General features: G+C 41.3%; 1 long non-coding RNA gene across 3 annotated transcripts; it reads right to left on the bottom strand.

Annotated features, from left to right (window-relative positions):
• Positions 1 to 3,666: 3,666 nt before the first annotated feature.
• On the bottom strand, positions 3,667 to 15,930 carry LOC103884003. 3 transcript variants are annotated; one of them, XR_646433.4, is made up of 4 exons: positions 15,602 to 15,930; positions 14,842 to 14,974; positions 9,196 to 9,332; positions 3,667 to 7,083 (listed from the first exon to the last, which is right to left on the bottom strand). It is a non-coding gene; the product is annotated as an uncharacterized LOC103884003 (long non-coding RNA). The 3 variants fall into 3 exon arrangements; XR_646432.4 differs by having other exon boundaries at positions 14,852 to 14,974; positions 15,602 to 15,929; XR_002521754.2 differs by lacking the exon at positions 9,196 to 9,332 and having other exon boundaries at positions 15,602 to 15,925.
• Between the last annotated feature and the right edge of the window lie 700 nt (positions 15,931 to 16,630).

Here is a 16,630-nt window from a genome sequence, read left to right as displayed (position 1 = left end):
TTTGGAGGGGGTGATGAAATATGAGGGTGAAGTCCTTATGAATGAGATTAGTGCCCTTATAAAAGGGACCCCAGAAAGCTCCCTCCCCCTTCTGCTATGTGAAGACATAGCAAGAAGGTGCCATCTATGAACCAGGAAAAGGGTGTTCACCACATACTGAATCTGCCAATGCCTTGATCTTGAACTTCCTGGCCTCTAGAGCTTGGAGAAATAAATTGCTGTTGTTTATAAGCAGTTTGTAGTACTTTGTTATGGATGCCCAAACAGACTAAGACACCCCTGGACTCTAGGCCAGGCAGGGATTGTCATGGGACAATGTGGGGAAAGCAAGAAAGAACCTCAAATGTCTCTCCTGGTCTCACTACCTCCACCAAGGAGGCATCTTCATCTCAATATTATACAGGATGGAAAACATCAAGGTAATAAGTAGAGCTTAAATCTGCATAGAAGTCAAGAATTGGGGGTGGGGGAGAGCAAAAACTAAGAAGAAATGTTCAGAGAGTCACCAAAATTAAACGTCTCATAGATGACAGAGTTATATATACTGAAGAAGATATAGCAAATAGGCAAGCCAAAAGATGCTCCACGAATACCATTAGTCATTAGGGTGATGGAGATTAAAACCACAATGAGATACGCCTCTATTACAGTGGCACAAATCTAAGAAAAATGGACAATATCAAATATTGGTGAAGAGGAGATGGAGCAGCCAGAACGCTGTCATACTCTTGGTTGGAACGTACAACAGTACGATCACGACAGAAAATCATTTGACAGTTGCTTAAAAAGTGAAAATACACTTATCATAGGTCCCAGCCTTTCACTCCTAAGTATTTACCCAAGAAAAATAAAAGCATCCGTCCATACAAAGACTCTGTCACATTGTATGGACGAGACTATTTGTAATATCTCTGAAGTGGAAACAATCCAAGTACCTATCAACAGGTGAATGGATAAACACATTGTGATACACTCATATGGTGGCATTCTACTCAGAAATAAAAAGGAATGAACTACTGATATCACACAACACACGGATGAATCTCAAGATAATTATGCCAAATCAAAAGAGCCAGACAAAAATAGAATATACTATGTGATTCTCTTGATATGAGATTCTATAAAATGCAAGCTATCCATAGTGAAAGAGAGCAGACAAGTGAAGGATTGCCTGTGGACAGAGAGGTGGGTAGGATGGCGAGGCAGCACAGAGTATACAGGGGTGTGGTGAGACTTCTGTGGATGATGGATACATTCAGTATCTTAGTTGTGGTGATGGTTTCATGGATGTGTACCGATGTCATAACTTATCAAATTGTGCACTGTAAATATGTACAATTTGTTTTATGGCAATGGATGTAATTTGGATGCTTTCCTCCTCCGAATGTTTTTCCTCTCATGTTGAAATGTGATCCCTGATGTTGGAGGTGGGGCCTGGTGGGAGGCGTTTGGATCATGGGGGTGGATCCCTCATGAATGGCTTGGTGCCATCCTCGTGGTGATGTGTCTGTTCTCTATGAGTTCACATGAGATCTGGTTGTTTAAAAACAGCCTGGCACCTCCTCCCTGTCTCTCCTGCTCCCCCTCTTGCCATGTGACATGCATGCTCCCCCTTTGCCTTCTGCAATGATTAGAACCTCCCCGAGGCCTCACCAGGAGCAGATACTGGTGCCATGCTTGTATAGCCTGCAGAACTGTGAACAGAATAAACCTTTTTTTCTTTGTAAATTACCCAGCCTCGGGTATTCCTTTAGAGCAATGCAAATACACTAACACAGCAATTAAATGCCACTAAAATAATGAACCTTAAAAAACCTCACTAACCTTTTTGGAGCACGCTGTTTATTGCTGTGGGTGTGTGACAGCTGGTAGACAGGGCTCATGGAAAGGTCAAAGGAGGCATGCACACCCATTCCCCTTGCCCCTGTTGTTGCTGCAGATGGTATGTTGCTCAATATCATATCAGTATGACTACCCAGAATCCTGGGTGATAAGAAGTACAAACGGGAGACTGCGACACACACAGTGACTGCTTCTGCAGTGTGGGGATTCTGTATAAAATGCCTTCCCCCTGGCTCTAGGTACTGGCCACCCTCCCAAGGGATGTGAGGTACTTCTGCAACCTCCTTCCTCCTCCTGTTTCTCTCCAGCCTGTGCAGTGCGGGGAAGAGCACCGGCTCTCATGCCACACTGCTGGGGTCTGCTTTTGTGCTTCCCCACCTCGTGGCTCTGAGACCTTAGCCAAGCACTCTGTCTTCCTGGGGCTGCTGTAACAAAGCACCACAAGCCGGGCTGCTCAGAACAGCAGAAATATGTGTCTGCAGGCGGCTCAGAACAGCAGAAACATGTGCAGCCTAATAGGATTGATTCCTTCTGAGAGCCACCAAGGAGACTGTTCCAGGCCTTACTCCCAGCTTCTGGTGGTTTGCCAGCAATCTTTGGCATTCTTTGGCTTGTGGCACCATAATTCCAGCCTTTTTTTTGTGTGTGTAACAGAGTCTGTCTCTGTCGCCCAGGCTGGAGTGCAGTGGTGCAATCTCAGCTCACTGCAATTTCGGCCTCCCGGGTACAAGTGATTCTCCTGCCTCAGCCTCCTGAGTAGCTGGAATTATAGGCACCCATCACCACGCCCGGCTAATTTTTGTGTTTTTAGTAGAGAGTTTTCAGCATTTCACCACGTTAGTCAGGCTAGTCTCGAGCTCCTGACCTCAAGTGTACTGGGATTACAGGCGTGAGCCACCGTGTCCGGCCATTACATGGTATAATCACTATGTATGTGTGTCTGTGTTTTCACATAGCATTCTTTTTGAAGGACACCAGTCATATTGGATTAAGGGCCCACTCTACTCCAATGAGACCACATCTTAACCAATGACATCTGCAACCATCATATTTTTGAATAAGGCCGCATTTGGGGTACTGGGAGTTAGAACTTCAATGTATGAATTTTGTGGAGACACAATTCAACCCATGAGAACAACAGATTTAACGTCTCAGTCTTCTTATCTATCAACCAGAGATGTTAGTAATATCCACATTGCAGAGTTGGTGTAAAAAAGATTCAGTCATTTACTAGACAGTTGCTGTAACCAGCTAAGCCTCGAAGCCTCATGCTCAGTCATCTGGAACATGTTAAGCACATCGAGACACCTCTGGCTCACAGCCAGCAGTTGGTAAATGTGAGCCATCATAATTGTTCACAACTGCAAGTGCAGATTTTGACCCTGGGAGGATTTTTTGTTCTAGATTTACAAACTAACACCCCTACCCCTCCCATCTGACCTTTGACCAAGGTTTTTACTACACATATAAAAATAATAATATAAAGGAGTATGAGCCAAGTACTAAAGTCCTGAGGAGGTGATATTTCTGTGTGCCAAGCAGTCATGGAAGCCTTCATGGGAGATGTTAGCAGACTGTATTAGTCTGTGCTTGCACTGCTATCAAGAAATACCTGAAACTGGACAATTTATAAAGAAAAGAGGTTTAATTGGCTCATGGTTCTGCAAGGCTGTGCAGAAAGCATGGTGGCTTCTGCTTCTGGGGAGACCTCAGGAAGCTTCCAATCATGGTGAAAGGCAAAGGGAGAGCAGGAGTCTTACATGGCTGGAGCAGGAGCAAGAGAAAGGAAGTGGGAAGGTGCTGCACACTTTTAAAAGACCAAATCTCGTGAGAACTCATTCACTATCACAAGAACAGCACCAAGGGAATGGTGCGAAACCATTGACAAGAAATCGCTCCAATGATCTCATCATCTCCCACCAGGCCCCACTCCCAGCACTGGGGACTACAATTTGACATGGGATTTGGGTGGAGACATGTATCCAAATCATATTACAGACCTTGAAGATGGGGAAGGGGATTGAATCCTTTTTTCAAAATCCTATATTGTGCCTCTGATTTTGGGAAAAATCACTGATCTTCCTTGAACTTCAATTTCTCTATAAAATGGCAATAATATAGTTGTTGCAATGATTACATGAGACAAGATAAAGTGTTTGTCAGATGCCCCAAACACAATAGGTGTTCAGTGAATTTTTTAAAAAAATATTGAAGTTGTGTTGTGGGCAAAGACTTGGGCAAATTTTTAGGAACGAGACTGTGGCTTTTGGGCAGAGCACAGTTGGACTTACTGGCTCAGTAATTCCACATTTGAGTTCAACGACAACTAGTTTCTCAATGATGACACATCAGGATCAAACACCCCAGGGACCTCTCCTGCAATTGCTGTTCTCTTTGAAGAGACAGTACCTTGAAATATGGCCACAGGAGGTCAGTAGCGTGCTGTGGTTCTACACAGAAGCAAAAAACTGAGTCCCCTATCAGCATCTTTAAGCCATAAATTCCTTGTTGTAAACTAAGAATATGTTATTTCTTCCATATTTTCAGAAAAATTGACAGGTTACCAGGAAGGAAGTATGCTTTCAGCTTGTAAGATGGAATAGGAAGGCATTAACTTATTTTTAAAGACTCGTATTATGACACTGCTGTGTCTAAAGAAATTTTTGTAGTTGTTGTTGTTGTTTTAATGAAACCTATGTTTTGGTCAAGAGTGTTACCACATCCAGATCATAACTTTCCTAAGGAAATACACTCAAAGACATCTAACATTAGAATGAGATTAATCATAACGTAAGATTTCTCTGATGTTTGCGATGGGGCTTCAGTATCTTAGATCTCATCACGATGGGCGATTGCTTGTCTTTTTCAAGCTTTGATTTCTCATCTTTAAAACAGGAATGATGCGGCTATTGTCATAATTAAGTGAGGAAATGTAGTTCAAGTGCCGATCACCAAGCCCTAAACATTTTGTACTTCTGTATGCCCAGTATCCTTCCTATCTGGGGAGAATCCGAAGATGCGTGAGGGACAGGGCTTGCCTCTACCGTAGTGGAAGTCAAAGTGGGACAATGTTTCTTCAACTCTTTGACCCCTGGCTGCTGGAGCATGGTCATGTGACCAAAGCGTGGCTGGGCATCTCAAAGGCTTAGCCACTTGCATATTATTTGTGATGGCATAATAGCAAGTACCCGGGATCAGCAGGGCCCTGCAGGATATTGGTGGGGCTTCGCCTACCTTCGTTTCTGCCTAAGCATGCGGAGTTTTCCCAACAACGCTGGGAGCTAATTTATATCCTTCTAACAAATTCAGGTTAGCCAGAAAATCTACTGTTGTTTGCAACCCAAAACACTGAAGAGTGCAAGCTTCAAGTTTAAGTGCAAAAGTACTGGTTAAAGGATTCTGGCTGGTGGATAACAGAGTTTCTCCTGAGTTTTTTTTTCTACAGTACAATCGATGATTGTGAAAGAAAAGCTGAATAATTGGAAAAAGGCCTAGTGTTTTGACATGACAATAGAAATAATATTTACTAGACACACAGAGCAGGGTTTCAACCATGCTGTAATTGTCAGCCATGCAGCAGGGCTGTCTGAGGACGCTGTGCATGTAAATCATAGCTGTTGCCTGGATGAGATAACTAGGTTCCGGGTGGCTTCCCCTTCTTCTGGCTTCAGAGGTTGCACCCAAGCTTGGTTTCCCATGGGCCCAGTGACTTCCTCTCTCATACCGCACCCCCGTCCAACACACCAGACCTTCAATGAGACTAAATGGAAATACCTCCGAAATCCACTGATGAGAGAGCAGTAGAACTGACACTGTATATATATGTGTGTGTACATACTTCAGTATCAAAACAGAAATTCCTGTGAATAAATTGCATAACAATACCATGTGGCCCCTCACCAGTGCATCAGAAGGTAAATAGCTTCACTTCAGATGATGTTAGAATAATCATTTGTTCAGTTATTCAACTTAAATGTCATCTACTTTTGAAATATTTCATTGTGATTTAAAGCCTGTAACTAAAAACAAACCCCACACCACCACCACAAAACAAAAACCAAAAAATAAAAGCAAACCACTGCTCTTTGCTTCTCAAACTCTCTCACTGCCTGACATCACACTCACCAGGACAATTTTCTTGGTGACAGAACCTCCATTTCCTCACTGTCTCCCTAACCCACTACCCTACCTCCCATCAGCCCTGGCTTTAGGAATGAAGTGGTCAGAGAAAATTATCTCCTCATAAATGTTTGATGAAAATGGGCTTGCCACTCTGTAATATGGGAAGACATTTGTATCATCTATATTCTAGGTTGATCATAAAACCATCTTATAAAATTGGTTAATTATGCTGGGGTTCAACTGTTTATTATGTCAGACAAGTAGGGTTTTGCAGCAGGTCTGAGATGAAGAGATTGGTAGTCGGGGAAGACTTAATTTATGGCTTTTACTACCAGTAAAATCTGAAGCCTTGCAAAACCTCAATGGTGCCCAATTATATAAAACCAAGGTAATTTTTCTTGCATCATCAATATTTAAAAGCCACTTGGCTGACCATGTTGGGACACCTATGTTTTGAAGCATGTGAGGAAACATCTGTGCGCACATTTACAGTATTCTATCGAATAATATGCTTCAAATTCAAGAGGCGTAATTTCATATTAGTAATGTTTACAGACATGTCTGCATCCATTGTACCAAAAGAAAGTTAAAATGAGACAAAAATCTGGGGAAAAAAAGGTGGCAGCTCATTTCCTACAATTTCCTTTGCTTTTTAAACTCTTACTTTCAACTTAATGCTTATTGCATGATTGTCTTCCCCTTTAATTCTTAAATTTTCCACATTGACGTTAAAGTCTTTAATGACTCCTTTTAATACCAAATAACTCTCTCTTTTTTTCTTTTTACCAACTCTCTAATATGCAAACATACGTCTGGAGTACCATAAAAAGGATTTTATTTTTCAAAATAAGCAAAGGGAGAATGTAGGTAACAAAATCTAATACAGAAGATGCATCTGACATCATAGTATAGTAGAAAAAACCAAGTTATTCTTTCTTGCATCATTGATGTTTACAAGTCACTTGATGAGCCATTATGAAACATCTCTGTTTGTAGCATGCAAAGTTAACAGCTGGGTTACATTTATAGCATTCCACTCAATACTATGCCTCAGAGTCCGGGTTGAGAATTTGTCATTTGCAATTGATAGGCATACTTGCCTTCAGACATTGGAAAACTCTGAAATAGAAAAAATAATAGTGAAGATGTTATAAAGTATTTTTTTCCCTCTGGCAAGTAAAAGATTAATTACTGATAGTATACCAGTTCTTTCTTATAAGAAATCATCCTAAAATCCTAAAATATCCTAAAATATCCTTTCATATCAGAGTCACATCTAGAAGCCTCTTTCCATGTCTGTCCTAAAGGACAAAATGCCCACCCTCCAAACAGTTGAAGACAGATTTTTCATGGGGCATATTGTTGAATTTTGTGATGAATCTTGCTTAATTCTTCAGCCTTTGGCAGCAAAATGTGGCTGGGAAGAACGTGGACTGTGTGGCTTCACCACAGCAGCTCAGTACATGTCCTGGGGCTTGAACTTTTTGAACTTTGGCTCACTCTGATGAAATGGGAAAAACAATGGCAACTTCACAGAGTTGTTTCAAAGACTATATGAGAATTACAATAATAGCTAAGATTCTTGAAAAAATTTCCATTTGCCAGACACTGACTAGAAAGCTTGATATAGATTTGTCATTTCACACAGATCAAGTCTATATGGAAAAGGCACTTCATGAATTAGGCCACAGAAATGTGAATTTATTCCTCCTTCCTCTGTCATTTTAAATTCTCATAAAAGGGACTCTGTTTTTTTTTTTTTTTGAGATGGGGTCTCACTCTGTTGCCCAGGCTGGAGTATAGTGGCACGATCATAGCTTCATGTAGCCTCCAACTTCTAGGCTCAAGTGATCCTCCTGTCTCAGCCTACTGAGTAGCTAGGACTACAGGTGTGTGCCATCATGCCTAGCTATTTAAAACAATTTGTTGTAGGGGTCTTGCTATGTCTCCTAGGGTGGTCAGAGACTCCTGGTTTCAAGCTATCCTCCTGCCTTGGCCTCCCAAAATGCTAGGATTACAGGCCTGAGCCACTGCACCTGACCAAGAATGTTCTTTTTTTTTTTTTTTTTTTGAGATACAGTCTCGCTTTGTCACCCAGGCTGGAGTGCAGTGGCGTCATCTTGGCTCACTGCAACCTCTGCCTCCCGGGTTCAAGGGATTCTCCTGCCTCAGCCTCCCGAGTAGCTGGGACTACAGGCACGTACCACTACGCCCAGCTACTTTTTTGTATTTTTAGTAGAAACAGGGTTTCACCATGTTGGCCAGGCTAGTCTCAAATTCCTGACCTCAGGTGATCTACCCACCTTGGCCTCCAAAGTGCTGGGATTACAGGTGTGAGCCACCGTACCCGGCCACCAAGAATGATTTTTAATGATCATCTAACAGCTTAAAGGACACAGCTATGTACCTTACCATTTCCCTATAGTTGAAGTGCCTTAAGATTTTTTTCTACTTTTTGTTTGTGTTGCAAAATGAGTATTATAATTTAATCCCTTTTCTGTTGATAGGTGTGAATAGTATTTTGCTTAAAGTTTTAAAATTACTAATTAATTGAATCATAAAAAATTACCAAAATTTGTATTTCCTTTTATAAAACTGCTTATGCCTTTTTCCTATTTATTTATTGTCTTCATGTTTTTCTTATTGATCGATAAGAGTTCTTCATATGCTAAGTATATTAACTTTTTATTCATTAACTGTTGCAAAAATTTACACCTCTCTTTTTGTCTTTTAATTTGGTTTATGGTAAATTTTAAGGTTCATAAAATTTATAGCTTTATGGGGTTATAAAGTCTATTAGTCTTTTTTCATGATGACTTCTTCCATTGTTTTTATATTCTAAAAGCTATCTACCTTCCAGAGATCAGAAAGATGGTAAAGTGCTTTCTTCTAAGTTTATTTTTGTTTTTCAATTTAATTCTTTGGTTAATCTACAATTTGTTTTGCTGCACGGTGTGAGAGGAGAGTGAGAACTTTCTTTTGGCCTAACCACAATGACAGGCCCTTATATCTACCTGTTAAAATAAATGAAAAAAGACATCCAAGGCAAATACTCAATGCCAAGAAATCGATTAATAGATTTTCTTCTTGGAAATACTATCTTGTTACAAAGGAAAAAAGCTTAGGAAACTTTTATATAGTTTCAGGTTTAGCCCAAGATTTTTTAAACACAGGAAAATCTCTTTTCTTTTTTTTCTTAGTTATTCAAGGCATACAGTACATTACTTTTACCTTATTTCAGAGTATTCATGTCTGGTTTTGTTGATGTATAAACACTTTGAGGCTTGTCTCTCTCTCTCTCTCTCTCTGACTGTCTCTTGTCACACATCCATATCTTCCTCATTTGACCACCCCCTCACTTCCTAAACCTGATAGGAAAAAAAAAGGGTTACCTTCAGGTGAATGAGTAACTTAGAGTTGTGATACAAAGGACTTGCTGGGTTAATTCCCTGCCATGTTGCAAGTTAAGACCTCAGGAGGGATCCTGATTGAGACTGAAGCATATACATAAATAAACCCCTAGCCAGTGCTTGATTTGAATAGATATATGGGAGCTGGGGACAGAACTGACCAGATGCCGGACCATATGATAAGCACAGAGGATCACGGTGTGGTATAAAACCCGGGTAGTTCCATGGTACAGCTGGCCATGCATAATCTTCTGCTAATTTATAAGGCGGGAGCATCTGCTCTTTCGCTGCCACTCTCCAATTTTCTAACAACCTTATCCTTGGGTCTCTGGGTTAATAGAGCAGCCCCATGATGTGGCAGGAAAGAAAGGAGGGTTATCACCAGGGAAAAATGACACCATCCAGAATCCTGCCTTTCAGAGGAAAAAGAGAGAAAGTCCTTGATACTTGGTCTTATCCTGACTAAACCTTCTTTTTTGGATAGTGTCATTTTGAAATCATTTTTTTAAATAGGGCATCTTGGGTTGCCATCACTGGATAGTGTCTTTCTCTACAAGAAGAAAGCGTCTTTCTGCTCCTTAATCTATCAGAGGAGGCCGGGCACTATGGCTTATGCCTGTAATTCCAGCACTTTGGGAGGCCGAGGTGAGTGGGTCACGAGTTCAGGAGTTCAAGACCAGCCTGGCCAACATGGTGAAACCCCGTCTCTAATAAAGGTAGAAAAATTAGCCAAGCGTGGTGGCTCATGCCTGTAATCCTAGCTACTCGGGAGGCTGAGGCAGGACAATGACTTCATCTCGGGAGGTCGAGGCTGCAGTAAGCTGAGATCATGCCACTACACTCCAGCCTGGGTGACAGAGCGAGACTCTGTCTTTAAGAGAAAAAAACAAGTCTATAAGAGGAGAATTTAGGCCAAACTAAAGCTTTCAGTTAGAGATAATATTGTTTCTATTTAATTCAAATCAACTAGTATTTTCTGGGGACTACACAGGCAAAATTGAGAAGCAGGAGTTATGATGCCCTCCTGGCCCTGAAACTTCCCAAACACCCGTTGAGAAGGCCTGTCTCCCTACTCATGATTCTTTCTCCTCTTACTCTTTCTCTTGCGACTTCCTGCCAGGCAGGTTGGGGTTATGGTGGTGGTGTGCCTTTCATTACCTACTACATTAGGCTCAGCTTTCTGCTACATCTCTGTTTAGCCCCACTGATGTATTAGTTGATAGAGGCTTAAAATATTTTGATTTTAAAAGAGACATCTGACACTAATGTTAGAAGGCTCAAAGGAATGAATATCTTAATGATGGAATTTCGTTTTCTGGGACTCATAGGTAAAATAGTTTAAAGAAATGGACGACATTACCTTTGAATAACACTCTCTGAAAGAAACTCATTGGTCTAAGGATTAGAAGAGGTTTTAGTCCTTATTCTGCCACTATTATAGCCTCTGGCATTGACATTGGTCACACCACTTAATCCCTCTGAGCCGGGAGTCTTAATACCTTTTTCCTTTTGAATGGCAGAGAAAAGCAAAACAATACACTTGGACATTACTCCCTCAAGGCATTTGGGACAGCCCCAATTTTTTTTTTTTTTTTTGCCGATCCCTAGAAAGGGATCTGAGGAACCTTCAATTAGAAAGTGGGAGTATACTCCAACATGTAGATAACCTTCTTGTGTGTAGTCCAACCCAGGAGGCATCTGACCAAAAAAGCTTAAAACCATTTTGCATTCCTGGCACTCGAATCAGAAGAGCACATGGATCTGCCACTAACGGGTGGACTGGGATCACGACCTCATTCATTGCCCCGAGATCCTGTAGGATGGTATTCCCCCAAAATCTTTAAAATGGGTAAAATGAGAGTATTACAGGGAGAATTACAGGATTTTAGAAGTCCATAGGCAAGCAGCCCCTTAACTACAGACACTACGGCCTTTCTTGCTTCCAGCTGAATTGGGTATTGTTTTCTGTTGGGAAAATGACTGGGGTCTTTGAACTGTATTTTGATTGGCACTGCCATTCTAGCTCTTCCAGCCCTCCCAGTACACTGTGCTAGTGGGTTGACCTGTTTGTGTACAAAAGCCACTGTCAAGGATACCATAAAACTCATAGACAAGCTTAGGTTGCTGTCATATTGGAATTCATCATATAAATGAATTTACCCCAAAGTGTTTATGGCCAAAACACTCAATGAAAGTTACATTTATGACCTTCTGAAGTTTCCCTTTGACCCAGCATCACCTTGGCCATTTGTATTCCCTTGAGCCTCCTGCCCTCCCCATCCAATGGACAGTGGAGTAGCAAAGGCTCATGTCAAGTGGTTGAGATGATTTTTGCAGTGCTATGTGTGCCATGGGCAAGGGTCAGGGCAAAACTTTGACCCTGTTGATCCCTTCTCACACCCTCCTTCAGCTTTACCCATTTCTCATGGGCCTGTGTGCCATCTTTGAATGCCCTCAATTTCTCACCATGTCCTGCTCAAAGACCGTATTCACTGATGGTTCACTGGCTTTTGGTATTATAAAGATTCCCAAACTCCTCTGATCATAAGAATCACTTGGGTTGCTCACCTTGTAATTCTGAGTCAGAAAGTTTGGGGTGGGGCCTGCTGATCTGTGCATTTAACCAAGATTCCGGGTGAGTCTCATGATCACATGAGTCTGAGACACGTGTATTTAATGACTATGAAAGTTGAAAGATGCCCCTGAGATCATTTAAACCAGCGGTTCTCAAAGTGCAGCTCCCAACCAGAGCATCAGTGTCACCTGGGATTTGTTAGAAATGCAAATTACTGACTCTGTGAAGCAGGAACTCTGAAGGTGGGGCTCAGTTCCCCGTGTTTTCACAAGCCTTCCAGACAATTCTTGCGTAGGCTAAAACTCCAGACTTACTGATGTAGACCAGTCCTCTCCTGTTGTCCTCTATTTTACAGATAAGGAATGTTGGCACTCTGTCTATCACTTTGGGACCTTGGGTGCTGAGGTTGGGGAGTGGGACAAGTGCTACAATCCCTAGGTGACTGTGAACAGGGTGAGAAGAGAGATGGTAGAGGGTTCCTGAGAATGAGGCATCAGTGGCGTGATCCTCAACTTCCAATTCCTATTCCCTGAGCAGGAGGTCTTATCTGTAGACAAGGACTCATGTTTGCTGAGGGTGCTTCTAAAAGACACCAGGTGTCTGAAGGGCCAAACCTTGGTGGAAAACCAGAGCTTAGATGTTTATAGTAACTCTCCACTAAGAAATCCCCTGAGAACCCAGCCACCAAGAAGCCCCAGTTCCTCTAGAGAAAGACGTGTCTCACTCTTAGAGAAGTTTCAGCTCTGCTTTTGGTGGTTACTGCCTGCTCATTCTCAGGATGGTTCATGAAAGACTCTTCTACTTAGTGCTGTGGAAGAACCATCTGAATTGCAAGCTGTGGGTAGATAGTACTGTGGTGTAATCACACATCTTCCTGTCACACTGGTGGGAAGGATCAAGGGTTCAGCATAGTTCAGCCATCCCTGTTATTCTCAAAACCAGTGTTCCCAAACTTCAGTCATTTGGCTATAATTTTCACAATGTTTCTAAATTCAAGTACAATATGTATTGCCATTTTATCTAATATTTTTAATGTGCTCAACTTAAAAAAACTAAGAATATTTTCAAATTTTCAAAATGATTGTGAAGATAGTACAGAGAGTTCTCATATATATACCTCACACCTGGTTTCCCCTATTGTTAAAATCTTATATTAGTATGGTACACTTGTCACAAATAATGAACTAAATTAATTGATACATTATTGTTAACTAAAGTCTGTGCTTTATTTAGTTTTTACTTAATGTCCTTTATTTTTCTGTACCTGGATCCCATTTAGGGTACCACATTAAATTTAGTCATCACGTTGTATTTGGGTTCTATTCCAGACCTAATAAAAAGTGAACTGATGCAAAAGAATGACACTCTGGTTAAAGCTATTGCTGTGAGTATTAAAGCCCTTTGTCTCTGATCCAAGAGTCTCATGTCTTCTGCCAGCATCTAAGAAACACTGACAAGTCAATTAGTTAGTTTCCAAATAGGGTAAAGGCTCAGATATCTTACAGTTCTTGATAACTTTTTTGTTGTACAACTGAAGTATTCAAAAAGGGTAAAAAATGTATCAAGTTCTTAAATATTTAAACTAATTCAATTAAATTATAAAAGACTTCTTAAAAGTGATGGTTAAAAGTTGCCAGATTCATAAACAAAGTAATAAGGTTTATGAGTTGAACTTAAAAATTCAAGGAATAATGAGGAATTTGAATTTGTAATTTTAATAAATAAAGTATTAATTTAAGAAAATCACAGTATCCCCTTAGTCCTTTTTCCTGCCTATAAAAGCCCCTATCAAGGATGCCACAAAACTCATGTAGATAAGCTTGGGTTGTCATATTGGAACTCATCATTTAAATAAATTTACCCAAAATTGTTTATGACCATGAATGACAAAGCTTTAAGCACATTTGCATTTTAGCATAAGATGAACAGTTGTTCAAAGAATGAATGTCTAATGGTGAAATTTTGCCACCAGTGTGGGGCTAGTGTTCCTCGTGTTACATTATGAGGTTAGCTTCTTTCATAGATTCAAAGGATAAAACAAGGACCCTCTACTTTGTCTCTGCTGAATCCTCGAGACCTAGAACAGGCACATAATTGATGCTTATTAAAGAGGTACAAATTAATGATCAGATTTTAGCCAGGGCCAGATTTCAGTTTTAGAAACATCACTCTGGCTGTAATATGAAAGTTAGATGGAGGAGGTAACACTGGAGAGGAGACCAAGCAGGAAGTCGGTGGCAAGCTCTGACAGTGGACACACAGCCATGGCTTCCAGGGTTTTGGACTAAATCCTATCCTCTTCAGCAAATAACTAGTCTTATTCTGGAAAACATCTGTTGGCTTATTAGTGGTCCCTGAGGGAGGCTGAAAGTCTGACCCCGGGGTCCCCTGTGACCATGTGGCCCACGCTTCTCATCATGCATGGGTCTTCTCTGGACCATTAAGCCATGAAACAGGAGGAGCATAGGAAGACTGGATCCAATCTTACAGCACAAATAAAACTGCAGGATGTCAAGGATCAATGGAGAAGGTGATCTGCTCTGTGGACATGTGACCTAGTCAGTCTCTCATTTTCTCAATGTACTCATAAGCAAATGTCTGTGCAGTAGAGATGGGGGTCCCGTGTGACTCAGAAGCATAGGCCTCCTCTCACTGAGGCTGATCTGGCTGCTGCAGGCCTGAGTGTCCCGTCAGCCAATGGCAGGAAGCAGCCTGTGAACATCTTGGAGGGGGCAGTGATTTGTCCTCTAAGGGGTAGACACATCCAGATTTGGGTTTGCCTTCTGAGCCCATCATACTCATGTGACTTATTGAATGTCTTAGTCACCAGGGTGTTTTACCAAACACTGCTTCTGACTAAGAACTCAGTTGGTTTTGGGTCTGCTTACTTACAGTCAGTTACCTGGGCCACTGACCACTCTCAATGTTCTTTTCTGCACGTGGATCTTCAGGCTGACCTATTTCCTGGCTTGTAGGTTTGACACACTTTTCTTTCCTCTTTGAGTGGTAGGTACCTTGAAGCTACCTGAAAAAAAAAATTGGCTTGGGTAGGAAGGCAACACCCTGGATTTGTTCTTTGCCTGAGGCTTCCTCTCTGTTTGGCTGAGAAGTCTTAACAGGCCTTTGAGAAAGGGTGTGAGTAATGGTTTTATCATCTGCAGCTCTGGTTCAATTAAGTGCTATTGTAAGCCTTTTTACGTATCAGTTGGCTGGTCAACCCTTGTAAGTCTCATCTTTTTGGATGCTCTCTACTTTCCTCCAACTCTGCTTGCGAACTTGCCACTTCTTGTCTTAGTTGATCACTTTTTTAAAAACCTGTTTATAGACAGCAAAGGGCAGCCAATGCAGATTGACATTCGGATTCTTTCCAATAGCTTCATTTGAAGTAATAGGAGAAGTGATCTGCTTCTCCAGTTATCGTAGGTAATAGTTTTGCCAAATGTTTTGTGACAACAGAACAAGGATGGTCAACATTTTAGCCTGAAATACCCACGTCCCCATCACCTGCGATTCTCTCATCATACCAATGCCACATCTTAAGTTTCAGTTTTGGCAGCACCATGCACGTTTCTGCATTATTTAGGGCAAGTGCTAAGCTGCTGTAAAGAGAAGCCAAAATGCCCTGGTTTAAATATGATAGATATTTATTTACCTCACTTATTACAGTGCAGTACAGTGCAGGTTCTGTTCCAGGAAATCATTCAGGGACTCATTTGAGTGAAGTCAAGCAATTGTCTTCAAATCATAGCTTCCACAGCTGCTGAAGACAGAAAAAGGAAGGGTGATTTGAAAGTAAACATCTTTCAGAAGAGGAACCGGAAGATGAACATACCAATTTCATTCATTTCCATTTGGTGAGAACTCAGGTAACCGGCTACATCTAGCTGCAAAAAGTTTGAAAAAAGTCATCTCAAGTGGGGCAGCCCCACCCAAGAAAAAGTGAGAATAGTTTTGGGGGGATAACCAAAATTATAGTCAGAATGCTGGTCTACCTTATTCTTTATAGTGCCTATGTAGCATACGACTTAATAGACATACTGTAATTTTTCAACCATGTCCCTCTTGGAGGATTTTTAGATTGTTTCCAATGTATTGCTATTATAATCCCTCTTTATGCATGAATATTTGTGCCCTGTAATTTTATAATTTGTGTCCAAACTGCCCTCTGAAGTTGTATTATCCTATCCTCACACTAAGGGTGTGCTGGCTTCACCATGGCTTCACAAAATTTTGTCTTATCTGACTTTTTAGTTTTTGCCAATTTATTAGGTAAAAGATAGTCTCCTGTTTTAGCCTGCATTTAAAAAATTATGTTTAGCATTTTTTCCTTTCTTTATAAAATCATTTTCTTCTTTCCTTCCTTTCTTTTCTTTCTTTCTTTCTCTCTCTCTTTCTTTCTTTCTTTCTTTTTTTTTTTTTTTTTTTTTTTTAGACGGAGTCTCGGTCTGTCGCCCAGGCTGGAGTGCAGTGGCGCAATCTCGGCTCACTGCAAGCTCCGCCTCCTGGGTTCACGCCATTCTCCTGCCTCAGCCTCCCAAGTAGCTGGGACTACAGGTGCCCGCCACCGCGCCCGGCTAATTTTTTCTATTTTTAGTAGAGACGGGGTTTCACCATGGTCTCGATCTCCTGACCTTGTGATCCACCCGCCTCGGCCTCCCAACGTGCTGGGATTACAGGCATG

Source organism: Papio anubis, chromosome 6, assembly GCF_008728515.1.
Source record: "Papio anubis isolate 15944 chromosome 6, Panubis1.0, whole genome shotgun sequence".
NCBI classification, from domain to species: domain Eukaryota; kingdom Metazoa; phylum Chordata; class Mammalia; order Primates; family Cercopithecidae; genus Papio; species Papio anubis.
This window is presented reverse-complemented; position numbering and strand designations above follow the sequence as displayed.